Raw genomic sequence first — 13,336 nt, 5'->3', positions numbered from 1 at the left:
TTGGGAGTCTTTGACAGTGATCATTAATGGAAATGAATGTAAATTTTGCTGTTTTCATTGCTATTGTTATTAATAATTTTTGTACTGCAGCAATGCCAAAGGAGATCATCCAGGTCAGGGCCACCCTACACAGCTGGCACATACTGTTTCACAGATCTTTTTTAAAAACTTCAAAAAAAGATGCACTGAATGCAATGGAATTCATGAGGGGAATGAGTGGTTGGGTGTCAGGTACTGATAGATCACAAAAATCTCAAGATAGGACAGAATATTGAGTGTATTTCAATACCTCCTCCATTGCTCCCACTTCTTCATTGGAACTGACTTGATGACATAATATATGTCTTCTTTATCTCATATGTCTGTGCACTGGAACTGGTGTGGCATCGATTCATACAGAAATACTGTTTTGAAAATGCATACAATTTCTGGCTGGGTAAACATTTACTAATTCTGCAATGCCAGTGTAAACTACACGTTTTCTCATTTCATATCACAGCTTTTTGTCCAGCACCTTCTAAAGTATTTTCCCATTTATATTCTCAGTTATATAGTAACATCAGGGAAGTATGCTCTATGCCAGAAGTATGCTATGGCCAGAGGGAGCCACTCCATGAGAATGTGACTGGTAACTATCAGAAATAAGTTGTTCAGGATTATCATATTGGCTGAAAATTGTAGATAATGGGCTAAGTAGATAACTGCCTAAGGAAAACAATGACTTGTTAGTCAGAGGAACAATAATCTTTTTCCTAATGAACACTGTTACTATGGTGTCCATGGAACTGCTGTTCAAATTAGCCATTCTCAATTGCTTTCCTTCCTTTTTGCTACTGGTTTTCTTCTGTTTTGGAAATCTTGGCACAAGAAATCACAGAGCCATATTAATTTCTTATAATTTTTTTTTCTCTGGTTTGCAGGTGAACTCCCTTTTCTGTCCATTAGAGCATCTTTCAAGAATACATAGGTATTGATGTGCCCATGTTAGTCAAAATCAGTACAGGTGGTCAGTGATTTGAGGTATTCTTCAGGAGATGTGGGCATTGCTATGGTGAATTGTTCACATTATGCTGTCCTCCTCGTTTGCAAAGTTCTCCCATTCATCACCTAACCTGAGCCATTAAGAAAGAGAAGTGCATAGCCTATACTAATGATATATTGAGAAATGTATTCATGCCTTTGACATCCATCTTCAAGAAGAGGCAGTCACGTTCAGAAAGTCCAGGTGCCTCGTTGCCCCTTTGATGTTCACTGGGTTCAAGCAAGTATATCCCCTTTCTTTCCTCTCAGGTGGTCAGAAAGAGCATAATTTCCCTGCTACATAATAAAAAGAGCACACACTGCCCTAGGTCTTGAGCTGATGCAGAAAAGGTACAGTATAACTGCTTTCTTTTTTGCCTTGGTTATATCTTCAGGTTCAAAAAAAGATAATGATTATTTTTGAGAAGTGATTTTCCATCCCTTTGCATATTTTTGGCAGGAACTAATTACTATTTGCTGATACAGTTGATGAAGTGTTGTTGATCTTAGTTAAGATGCATTTACCTTCCCTCTGCCTTGTTTATGGACTGTTCTCATAACACCAAAAGAGATGCCCAGTACAAATTTCAGGTTTTTCATTCAGTTGAAGGAACCTTGAAGCAGGTAAAAATGCCTCAGGCCTTCTAAGCCTAATAAGTTTTGAAAGTTACAGCAGCTCAGGGTGTAAAGAGAACACATAGATGGACTCAAATATGTGTGAAAAACATTTCTTTGGGGATTATTACATTATATCTGATCACATATCTGTCTAGTTTTATATCTTCAAAAAGGGTAACATACACTATAATGGAGAGCATTGCAGCACTGTATTTGTGAAGGAAGCTTCTTCCTTGGCCCAGATAGTTAATGAATCTTGTGTTCTTTTTTTTTCTGTATTATCAAACTCATGTTATTTAGGTCATCTAATTGTTCATTTACTTCTGCAACTCCGTAAACAATTGTGGAAATAATTTTTCAGGAAATTTCTTTTTAACACTCCTTAATTCTGCCATTAGAAACTTAATTTTAGCAAACAGTTGCTAAGTGAGAAATGTATTTAAAATCCTTCTGTAACAGTATTTAAAAACTTTATCCATGCATTAACACAGTCAGGCAGCTTAAAAATTATATTCTTATGAGTTGCTTTGGCAAATTGTCTATCTGAAGTCACTGGTATTGTGGTTATTTATCTACTCTAGCTATTTGTACTGGATTTGAAAGGGAGTGCCTCATTCTTAAACTAATTGCCAGTCATTTATTCCAGGGGAAATACTTTTATAAGGATAAGGAGCTAAAGGCCAACTTTTCAAAGGCATGTAGGTGCCTAGAGATGCAAATTGGCACTAAGAAGGGTTTCTGAAAGTGCCGAAGGAGCTGAGGTGTTCTTGAAAAATCCTGTGGGTGTTTGGCTACACCTTTAGATGCCCATGTACCTTCGAGAATGTTCCTAAGGTTTTTCTTTTCTGTGGCTCTGTGGCCCAAGAAGAGGTCTCCAGACCAAGCTCTACCTGAGAAGCTGACACAGGCACAGGAGCACACAAGCTCTCTCGTTTTCCTTTCATATGATCACAGGGTGTGGGTAAACTGAACTGGGTGGGAAATCTGAGGCACCCCCAGAAATGTGATTTATTGGCAGTACAATTTGGGTCCTGCAATTTCTCAATGGCTGCTTTAAATGGTGTTTAAATGGTTTTCCACGAGGAGTTACCCTGTGAGGGGCTCTATGGTGTCACATCCTTGAAACGAGCATTGCAAGGAACATGCAATGAATCAAGTTTTGCAGGCTTACCCCTGCATATGGAGACACCTTTTCTTGGAGGGATACCTCATCTGTACCATGAGGTTGCCTGAAAGCTCCTTCCCTGCCCTGAGGTTGAGATGTAAATGGCTGAGAGGTGAAACCTGATATTCCCCAAAATATAAAGCCATTATTTATAGTGAAATTCAAACGCTCACTGGTGGAACAATGAGAAAATGTCAATGTTTATAACGACATCCTGCAATCTCAAGTAGTGATAAGCAAAACGATTGTTACATTTTTTTAAGAAAAGCTTAACAAATATTTATTCTTGGTACCAGCATGCAAACCAGTTACCTGGTTATGCTGTGGTTCCAGCTATGTTTGAGATGTCCCCTTCAGATCTGCTGCTTCCCTTCAAATTGTGCTTTAGTTTAAGAAATCTCAAACCATCAGAAGTAGCTCCTTCCCTAATACTGTCGTAAGGTAATGACTCATTTTCATTTGAGTGCTTCAGCATCCTCCTAGAAACATTAATGCCTGGAAATTCTGTACTTCATGCATACCACATATTATACAGAATAATTATTATCCTCCTAGAGCAAAGGCACTTGGTGGTAAGTCAATAGGATCTTCAGATCATTTAAACTGTCCTAATAGTTAGCAGATAAACACTAATCTACAGCACATGAAGGTTTAGCTGATACCTGCAATCACAGAGCTGTTTATGCAGTATAGGTCTTTTAAAACAAATCCTTAACTTGTATTAGAATAGTAAAAATGCATGTCAGAGAAGAATGAAGAGAGGAAGAAAAGGGGGATTGAATGTAGGAGACAGGTAAAGAAAATGATCTTTCAGATTTTCCGGTGTCACTGATGAGAAATGGGTTGTCTATCTGTAGGTATCGGAGCACAGGAAGATGTCAGAAAGAGGAGGACAGTATCAATCTTGAGCTGATCAGTATCTCTTCCTATCCCTCTGCCTTTCTGTCTGTGCACAGGAGAAGGCACTGACCTCACTGGAACAAGCTGAGAGTTCTGGATGAGAAGCACTAGATCACAGCAAGGTACTGCTTATAAAAATTTGTGGTTTCTCCTCAAATTGTCCAGGCTGAATGATTAAGTAAAATATATGGTATATTTTGAGAACAGAATTTCTATGTGTCAGTTATTTTCCTGAACAGAAAGTGGGGGGTGAAAGACCCAAGTCTCATTGACTTTTATTAAAATTCAAGATCTTTAGTAGGTTAGAGAATTATGAAAATGAGACTGTGTATTCTAAATCAGCAGCTGCTGGAAATGTGTGTGTCTGTAGGGGATGGTTCCTGGGATATATTTATTCTCTTGCTTCTGATATTGCTCCTTAATCACCAGAGGATGAAGCAAATCTCCATCCTTCCCTAGCTTTGAGCACAACTGTGGAGCTTGCCAATTTCAGTAATCTTCCAGTCTTATTTTTATCAGCCCTAACTTCCGAGACTTTCTTACAGAAGCAATAACATATAGTTAGGAAAATGAGTTTTGTAAGTGATACAGCATTTAAGGTCTGGAAGTTAATCTGCAGTTTTGAACATTTTAATGGAAAAGGGGCTGATTTGGTGGCAGGAAATTTAAGTTCTGGCTTGGCAAAGCTTTCTGTATGTGTTTAGCCTTATGGGAACACAAAAAAAAAAAAAAAAAAAATCACATCATCTTTGGTGAAATTATTTGTGAGTAAAGCTAAGCACCTAACTGTATAGTATCACACACAGGGCTTGTCTTGAGAACGAGCTATGTTTCTGCATTGTATTAGCTCAGCAGGTTGGAGCAAATTTTTCAGGATTTTCTAAACTAGTATTAACATTGATGTGTTCTTGGCATATGCCAGAGTATTCACTCTAATGAGATTATGAAAGATGAGTCTTCTGGCGTTCTTTTCAGTAAATTGCTCTTAATAGTAGATTTCAGAAGCATGGAAATGCATCCAAGAAATGCATCTGAAATGACTCCTGTTCACTTACATTTGCCATGAGGTATATATTCTGAGCACCTGCAGAGAACTGACTGCATTATTAACACAATTTGAATCTCAGTTCTCACTTGTTCTCTGCCTCCCTGCTCAGTGAGACAGCACTATTGTAAAAAAGGATTCTTGTCCTGGTCACATCCCTCTTTGCTTTCTCTCTTGTTTCTGTGTGCATTCCTTTATTTCCTTGCATAGACTTTTCTTCCCTAGTTTCGTCATATGTCTTCTTCTCATCATCCTTTCCCTTTTCTCCCTCAGCACTTGGGTTCAATGTGTGTTGCTGCTGCTGTACAGTGCCCAGTGCCTTCACTTTCCTCACTTTGTCCTTCATCCCATTTCTCATTTCTATGGTTCTCTTGAGCTCCTTTCAGTCTCTCCTCCCCAGCTTTCCCCAGGTTCCTCCAGCTTTTTTTTTTTTTCTTCCCACCCTCTGTCTCTCTTTAAAAATTTAATTGGCATGCTTTCTTCTAGCTGTCTTAGAAAGCCTTATTTTTTTTTTCTTCTCTCTTTTCAACTTCTTTCCTGAATTGCAGTCACACCAGTTCTGCTTTCCTGACTGCAGAGTCATAGCAGCTGTGGTGCAGAAAAGCATCTGAAAAGAAAATGCTAATAGGGGGTTTTATAGTGTACAGTAAAAGGCTCTGATTAAAAAAATAATAATGCTACACCTCAAATACTACCTCTAACCCAGAGTTTTGTTTCTTGAAAGCTTTCTTCTAGAGCATCTAATAGCAAAGCAGAATCTTTAACCTCATGTGAATTCTACCTGCCTGTCATAACCATGGGCAATGCTTGAATTAGCTTTTTTCTTCATAGAAAAGCAATAAACTTAATGTGTCTGTCTAATGTCATTTATCCTTTGTTTGATAGCATAATAATAATTAGTGTGCAAGGCAGTTTTACAGAGGTCCTGTCGATGTGTCAGGCTCTGGCTGTACACAGAAGCATCTCAGCAGATACTATCAGATCAAACTCCTTCTGCATTTCTCCATTAGCACTCACTAAAATCTATACATGAATTAGGTTCAGCCATGCTATTATTCCATTAATTTTAGCTTTTCTGTGAGCATTCAGACAGTTCAGCTTATTTATCACAAACAAGTCGACACAGATTTCAGCCTTGGACAGGTCAGTATTTCTACATATGAGCATTTGTTTTTGTAGGGGAAACATGGTCATCCAGCTGGAGACAAGAAACATATGCCTTAGATTTGGCTGACCAGTTACACCAGAGCAACTTATTTCCTCTAGCAAAGAGATAAATCTGTTTAAAATAATGCTATAGTAGGTAAAGTATTAAAAAATCTCAGTGCTGAATATTTTTGTACCGTAGAATATGACCATTCGCTTACAGAATAAGCAGAAAAAGAGTTTAAATGGTTTATCTGAAATTACTGATCCCTGGCTACTTAAAAAAGATGATGGTTACTCCTAACAAAATGCTGATAGAACAAAAGAGCATTATATGGATGTTTTTCTGTTAATTGTCCTTCTTGAAAAAAGATTTAAAGATTATGAAAGTAATTTTGGGGTTTTTTCTTCCTTTTTTCTTAAAATATCAGGCATTTTTTCTAGAAAAATAACTTTTTTTCAGAAAAATAAATATGCTATCTATGGAAAAATGTACCCTTTAGAAAATATATTATGTACTACAAGATATTTCTGATCATCTGTTCAAGGCTTAGTCCATAATAGTTCCCTCTGTTTGATTCCAGTTAAAGAAGAGGAGTTCTACAGGGGTCTTCTAGGACACAGCTAAGCTTTTTTCTGCTACCACCTCTACCTCACCCCAATGCCTTTCGTGACCACAGTGATTTTAACTTGCTCTTCTCGCATTCTTGGAGCTCCTGGAGTTGAGGAGGATTTGGTGGGCTAAGAGAAACGCAAAACTAAAGCCAAGCCATAGAAAAAGAGGAGAATTCGGAGACTTGGTCCGTGTCCCATCAGTGACATGAACCACGGGAAAGGGTCTGAGGTGACCTGATCTGTGAAAGGGACCTTGGGCTGGCAGACCACCTTCCTTTGTGGAGTTCTCTCTCTGTGAGGCTGAGGTGGAAAAGACTCTGAGAGAATTCCTGCAGGAGCAGTTTTCACTGGCTCAGTGGGAGCTGTTTGCACACAGACGCCACAGAGTAAGTTGCTAGGTGTTTATTAACTCAGCCTGAAAAAGGAGTGGAAGGGGAGAGAAAAAAACACTGAAGGGAAAATGCTCGTTAACAAGACAGAATACAACCCCTTCCCCCCCCCCCCCCCTTTCCTCGAAGCTGGGGCTGAGCAAGGTCCTTGTAACCTGTCTGGTAAGTTTTAAAGGATGTTTTCCCTCTCTGTAACCGGTCAGTCTGTATGTGTGTTAGGAAACAGTGATTAAAACATTCAGTCAAGGGCTCAACCCTTGATTGTTTTCCTGTTTTGACCCCCATTTAATGGAAAACCTCATGACAGGGGCTTCGGGGGGCATTGTGGGGCACAGCTGAGGCCCTGCTGGACACCTCTCTCCCATCCTGAGGTGCAGCCCAGCCGTGCAGCCTCCTTCTGTGGGATTCAGTGGCATGCAAGGAGAGAGATCATTTGGGATGAATAGAGCCCTTGGCCTGTCGTTTAGGCCATCCAGTCGCTCTCTGTGTTCATTGTCAGGGCCAAACAAGCTCCATATCATTACGCTGGCATTCGCTTTGCCCAGTCTCATTATTAGGTGCATTAGCTGTGGGAACTAAATCCATGACAAAAAAAAAAAAAAAAAAAAAAAAAAAAAAAAAAAAGGGGAAAAAAAAAAAAAAGGAGGGGGTGGAATTGGCACAGACAAAAAAAAAGGCTTTCCCAGCTCAGGCTAACAACTTGTGCCTATTAACTAAAAACGATCATTAGAAAATTCCCCCGCAGACTTAAAGCTTCATCAGAAGCTTGTTTCACGTATGCACTTGCCCTGTTGCATGAACACATAACCAGCCTTAAAGAAACATACCCTCCTATGCTTGGACTAGGACTGGGCAAGGGGATTCTAGGCAGGCACTCAATTGCCTTGAAAAGAAAGGTCTTTTCTCTCTCCTTCTTTCAGCAATAATACTTAAAAATTCACTGCTAATAGGAGATATTAAACGTCTCACCTTAAAAAGCAAAGAATACAAACCATGTCATGTTTGGCTGGTCGCTGAAACAAGAAAATAAGTTGTTGCATGAGACTGTGTTTTTTAACACAAAAATACAGTTTCCTTTTACCCAGGTCAATCCACAGAAAAATTCATTCAAGATTAAGTCTTCGTGAACTGCACCAAAGTAGTTCTCCCTAAGCAGTGAACCATCTTTATGAACATCCACAAAATATTTCCTGAAATGCACCCTTATAACAATTGCAACAAATCATGAGGGAACAGGCAGACCTGTGGAGGTCCTCAAGGCACAGGAGCCCATGTTAAGTCTTCAAGGGGATGAGAATGTACAGACAGGTCAAGTAAAATGTTCCTATGGCTTTTGGTGGTCCTTAAGCATGGGAGAGCTGAGCTCTTCTGCTGGATCCTGGAACAGGTTGGTTGCTTGGTTTTTCTGGGATTTTCATGGGCCACACTTCCAGAGGTCCATGGGTCACAGAGTTAAAAAATATCACCCAGCTTAACACAGAACCTGTTACTGGGTCAGCAGCTGAGTTCACAGGCTTCTCATCACTTTTTTTTTTTTCTCTCACAAGATGCTTTCTTTCTTAGTATATCCCAAAACTAAGATTTTTTTAGACTGCATGATACTCTTTCTAGGAAATGATGAAATTTTCAGTCCCTTGGTCATGTGAAGAAAACCAAGACACATCTCTGGAGAATGCACAGCAGGAAAAAATACTTTACTGATTGCAAAAACAAATGAAGCCTTTCCCACCCTTAAGGTACATGAAGTGGTTCTCTTGGTTACCATGCATCAGAAACAAGTCCCTAAACACAGTGGATTTAAACCAGTGGAAAAATAAACCTGTCTTAGCTATCTTCTGACTCCCTGCCATCAGGTGTTACAGTGAGGCAGGCAGCTACAGAAAAGAGATTTCAGAAAAGAGTGCTGGGGAGTGGCAGGAGGAGACTTCTCCCCATAGGAAGGTGATCTGAGAGTTGATTTTCATCACAAGGTAACAGGGCAGTGTGTCACCAACTGGTGTGGCCCTGCAGCACCTGAACAAAAAGGGCCACAAAAAGGACCTGAATGCAGGTGAACAGCAGCAGCCAGCAGTACAGCCATGGTCAGACAAATCTGGAGCAACAAAGCAAGTTCCAGGTGAGGTTCAGATGCATGGCCAGGAACAGGCTCAGTGTCAGTATAGTTCAGGCAAGGACCAAGACTGAGGGTCTGAGCTTAAAGATGGCTCCCGAGGGAAGAGGAAAGTCTTTCATTGAGGCTTCTCCCAGCTCTTTCCCAGTCAGATCCAAGGTCACACCCCAGGGAGATGGCCTTGGGCACAGGCAGCTGAACCCCGAGGGTGTGCACTGGGCCCTGGCAAGGGGCTGGATGGGTCCAAAGGTAACACCCATCCTACTACTTCCACAGCCCTGCGTGGGATGGGATGGGCACCAGAAACCTGCCCTGGCTCTCAACCAGCTTTATTACAGCCCAAGCTTTCCTTGCCCAGAATCTGCCCTTCCAGGCTGAGGCTGCATGATGGCAGCAGCCACCCTTGCAGACGCTCTGGGCTGAGGAAGCCTCTGGCTTCCTGCGCTGGCATCCCTTCCCTGTGCTCTCTTTGCTCACCCAGGCTGCGAAGATGAATCTCCCTCCCAGAGATGCCCCATCCATATGGTAGCCTAAGGTCATGCTCGTGTGTGGCTGAGCAACCAAAGCCCTGGATATCAAAAGCCAGCTCTCTGATCTGCTTCCTTTTGGCTCGCCTCTAACCCCCCGTGGAGACAGATCATGGCACGCACCTGGAAGAGATGCAAATTTAGGCAATGTGCTATTTGACCAAGAGTCTTGCATACGCCTCATTCAAACACGTGTCAGCAGTTTTACTCTAATCCCACTTTTCTTCAGCGCTCCCGAATGCTGCCCGCGATGCCAGCGTGTGAGCAAGCAGAGAGTCTTAGCAGAAGGCTTATCTCTTCGCCTTTCCCCCTGAGGGCACGTTTCTCCCAGATAAAAGTGTCTTTCGATCTGGCAGGCTGAAACCAAGAGCAGCTCTTTCCCTGCTCTGACTCCTCACCGAACAGATGGCAGGGGGAGAGCACAAGGCAGCGCAGGAGCAACACATCATTAGCAGGTCAGGATGCTGAGGCAACTTTGCCACTGCCTCCTTTCGAGCAGGGCTTAGGAGACACCAGATCACAAGCAACAAATTTGCGTGCATTTTAATTTTCTTTTTTTTTTTTTTTTTTTTTTTTTTTTTGTCTCAGTCCCAAGTGCTCCAGCACAGGGTATTCGCTCAGTTATGAACCACACAGTGAGGTTACTTTAATTAAATGGCTAATGACAAAACAAGACAATATATAAACTGACTAGAGCTCCAGAAACCAAGTGAAATGAACAGAATTGAACCCAGGCAGACCTGCTCTTCTTCCTCACACTAGCAGCTACAAAATAAAGTCAAGATTTGGGGGGGAAAAAAGCAGGGACCAGAATATCTATCCTATAAAGACTCTCAGGTTGCCAGAGCAAGCAATCCATGGAGATTTAAAAAAAAAAAAAAGAAAAAAAAGTCTGATGTACTGAATTGAGATGGGGTTGTTTCTTCATCCTGAGTCTAGCAAGTACCTTTTGGATCTACTGTCATTAAGAACTAAAGTGATCTGTTAAAACACGTGCATTTCAGATGTTTACAGCTTTCCAAAACTCTCTTTTTCAGGGAAGGTATTTTCCTGTCTGAGTGTGGGAAAAGGTGATTTTTTAAATAGAATTTTAGAATCACAAACATATAATTTTGATACAAGTTTTTGATTTAAAAACGCTTCTTGCTTGAAGAAAAGAAAAATTGTCCTGCTTTCGCTTTGGCAATAATAAAAACTATAGCTAAGTTTTTGATTTTTCATCATAAGCACATTCTTAGTTACATTGCTTCCATTTTGCTAACCTGCTTAAGACTTGAGGGTGGAGGAGTACCACGTTCTTCACAGGGAGAAAGGGCAGGAAGACCACATCCGTGAAACTGGATTTTGCTTTCACACCAGTATCACTCCAAAGGTGCCCTGCCCATTTTTTCTTGGGCAGGAGGAACAGAGTGAACCCACTGCATTTAAACTGCCTTACGAGTACAGATGCAATACACACAAATACATGTGCCCATTGCAAGTCCAGAATCTTCCTTCAGAACTTGGGTTTGGTGGCTTTTGAAGAGCCCTCTTATCTCTCCTTTGGCCAAGTTTTCAATGGTCAACAGAAACATTTTGCTGCAAATATTTGAACTTTAAGCTGGTTTACTGGAAAAAAGTCATCAGAGCTAATGTTCCCTGTCCCCGAGGAATGTAAATTCTGCAATTGAGTTTCTAAAGCAAATCACAAATGTGCATTCCAGCCAGTTCATAGAACCATTCTGCTTGGATTTTGCTTAAAATTTATTTTTCTTCTTTTTTTCCTAAAACAGAAAAGCTTTTCCATAAGAAGTTCATGGTGCTGATTTCTACAAAAGTCAAGGATGAGGGAGATGCAGGACTGAAACTGATGTGCTGTAAACACTGCATGAGAAATTGCTGAAAATCTCCCACATTTTTTCTGAAAACACAGAGGTCTGTCTCTCAGGTAGAGGTAAATCAGTCTTATGTCATGAATGCCAGCTGATAGAGGTATTGGTCAAAAAATAAATGACAATAATTGCTGTTCATACCAGTGTGCCTAATATATATGCACAGGTTTTGGCTTCCTTCTTTGTTTTCTTGTTTTCTTTTTTTCCCCCTTTCTTTCTTTTTTCCCTTGCTTTCTAATATATTGCTTTCTTTTCTCCTTGCTTTTTAATTTCTTTTTTTAATGACATAAACTCCTCTCTTTTGCCTCCGGTTCAAAACTTGATCTAATTCCAGGAATGTCTAAAAGCATTCTCTATATCTTTTCTGCTGGGAAAAAAAAAATCTCTCTCAGCTTACTGTTAGCTCCCTGGTCCAAAAATAAAATGTACAGTACATAACAAATCTGGTCTGACAGTATTTTCCCAGCTGGAAGTATGGAACTGTTAATTGGTGTGTATATAAATAGAGTTTTAATCCTCCTCTTACACATCTATAAAAAAAAAAAAATGAAAGCAAAAAATGTAATTTTGCCCTTGCCTCTAGTATGCCTTGTATGATCTTCTCTAAAAAAAAGCAAAAAAACCCCAAACCCCCCAAAAACAAAAACAAAAAGCAAAAAGAAAAAAAAAGCCTTCTTATTGGAATAAAATTTGAAAATTAGGTCTAAATGCACTGAAATAAATGGAAGTCCTACTGCTGCTGTTGAGGAAGGCCCAAGATGTTCTCTGTTTCTCTTGATTTTTCCCTATCATTTCAGTTCATAACTCATCAATTCAAATTGCTTTAAAGTTGACAATTAGGACCTTAAGTGTTGGTGAAAATAAGCACCAATTTAGCAGAATGAATTTAATGAGTGAATTAATATAATTTCATCTTGTGTTTTCAGATTAAAGGAAGTGATTATTTATATTGGGAGTGCATCTGAACTACCTGAAAAATAAATTGGGACAAATGGCAGGCACTGATCTGCAAATCCAGAAACTGGAAAAGAAAAGCACACATCCCTCTATAACCATAAAATGTGTTTATTTGGTCCTCAAATCCAATTCTGGGCATCCTGAGACTCTGAAATACTCATTCTTACTGCACATTCACCCTCCAGGTGCATTGGTTGGGGTTGAGGTTCCCTTGGCACTGAAATCCCTGTAGTGGGGGCATGCAGCAAACTCCCACATCCTGAAGCTGTCAGCATGCCTGTTCTCCTTCTTGGAGTGAGCCTCTGGATCTATATTAGAGGGATCCTCAGAAAAACTGGCACACAAGAGAAGCCCAATGGACTGACTTGCAGGGATGTGTCTTCTGGGTTCCTCATAACCCGATAATTAAATACTCACATAGAGAAAGGATGAGGTCTGCTTGGGAAAAAGGTGGAAGAAATCAAAAGCCCATCTCCTGTCCCCTGGAACAGAACAGCCTCACCAAAAGCACTCAGTAAACATCTTGTTTTCTGGCCCCATCGGTGTTTCAAAGCCAAGTGGCTCTGAAAGCCTCTCCCTGCCAGAACATGAGATAAACTAGTTCTTAGGGAACTCTCTCACTTCTATTTCTTGGGTGTTGGCACACCTTTTTTAAAAAATATTTTAGTTTAAAGCAATACACTGGTCCAGGCATGTAATATTTGTGTGGAGCTTAACGTGGTCCTGCCATAACACTTCTAGCTCCTCCAGTGTGCAAAGCTGGACCAGAAATCTCATGAGAATGAGCTTACTCATGAGATATCTGCTAATTCTGGCTTCCAGTTATGCTGTAAATAGTATGAGAACTGCCTTTCTAGCAGTTTTAGGGAATTTGGCTCCCAGCCATTGCTAGAAAAGCCCAAGCTGTGATCTAAGTGAAAAGTAAGGGGGAAAGAAAAAAAACTCCAGACTTTTACAAAACTCTTCACTAGTG

The 13,336-nt window shown here is 40.4% G+C and overlaps 1 long non-coding RNA gene across 1 annotated transcript; it reads left to right on the top strand.

Annotated features, from left to right (window-relative positions):
- The first annotated feature begins 3,664 nt into the window (after positions 1-3,664).
- On the top strand, positions 3,665-11,544 carry LOC139798321 (uncharacterized). The gene is made up of 4 exons (XR_011726796.1): positions 3,665-3,825; positions 6,479-7,060; positions 7,984-8,285; positions 11,308-11,544. It is a non-coding gene; the product is annotated as an uncharacterized lncRNA (long non-coding RNA).
- The last annotated feature ends 1,792 nt before the right edge of the window (positions 11,545-13,336 follow it).

This window comes from Heliangelus exortis, chromosome 1 (genome assembly GCF_036169615.1).
Source record: "Heliangelus exortis chromosome 1, bHelExo1.hap1, whole genome shotgun sequence".
Lineage (NCBI taxonomy): Eukaryota > Metazoa > Chordata > Aves > Apodiformes > Trochilidae > Heliangelus > Heliangelus exortis.
Note: the sequence above shows the minus strand (reverse complement) of the source record. Positions and strands in the feature narration are given on the sequence as shown.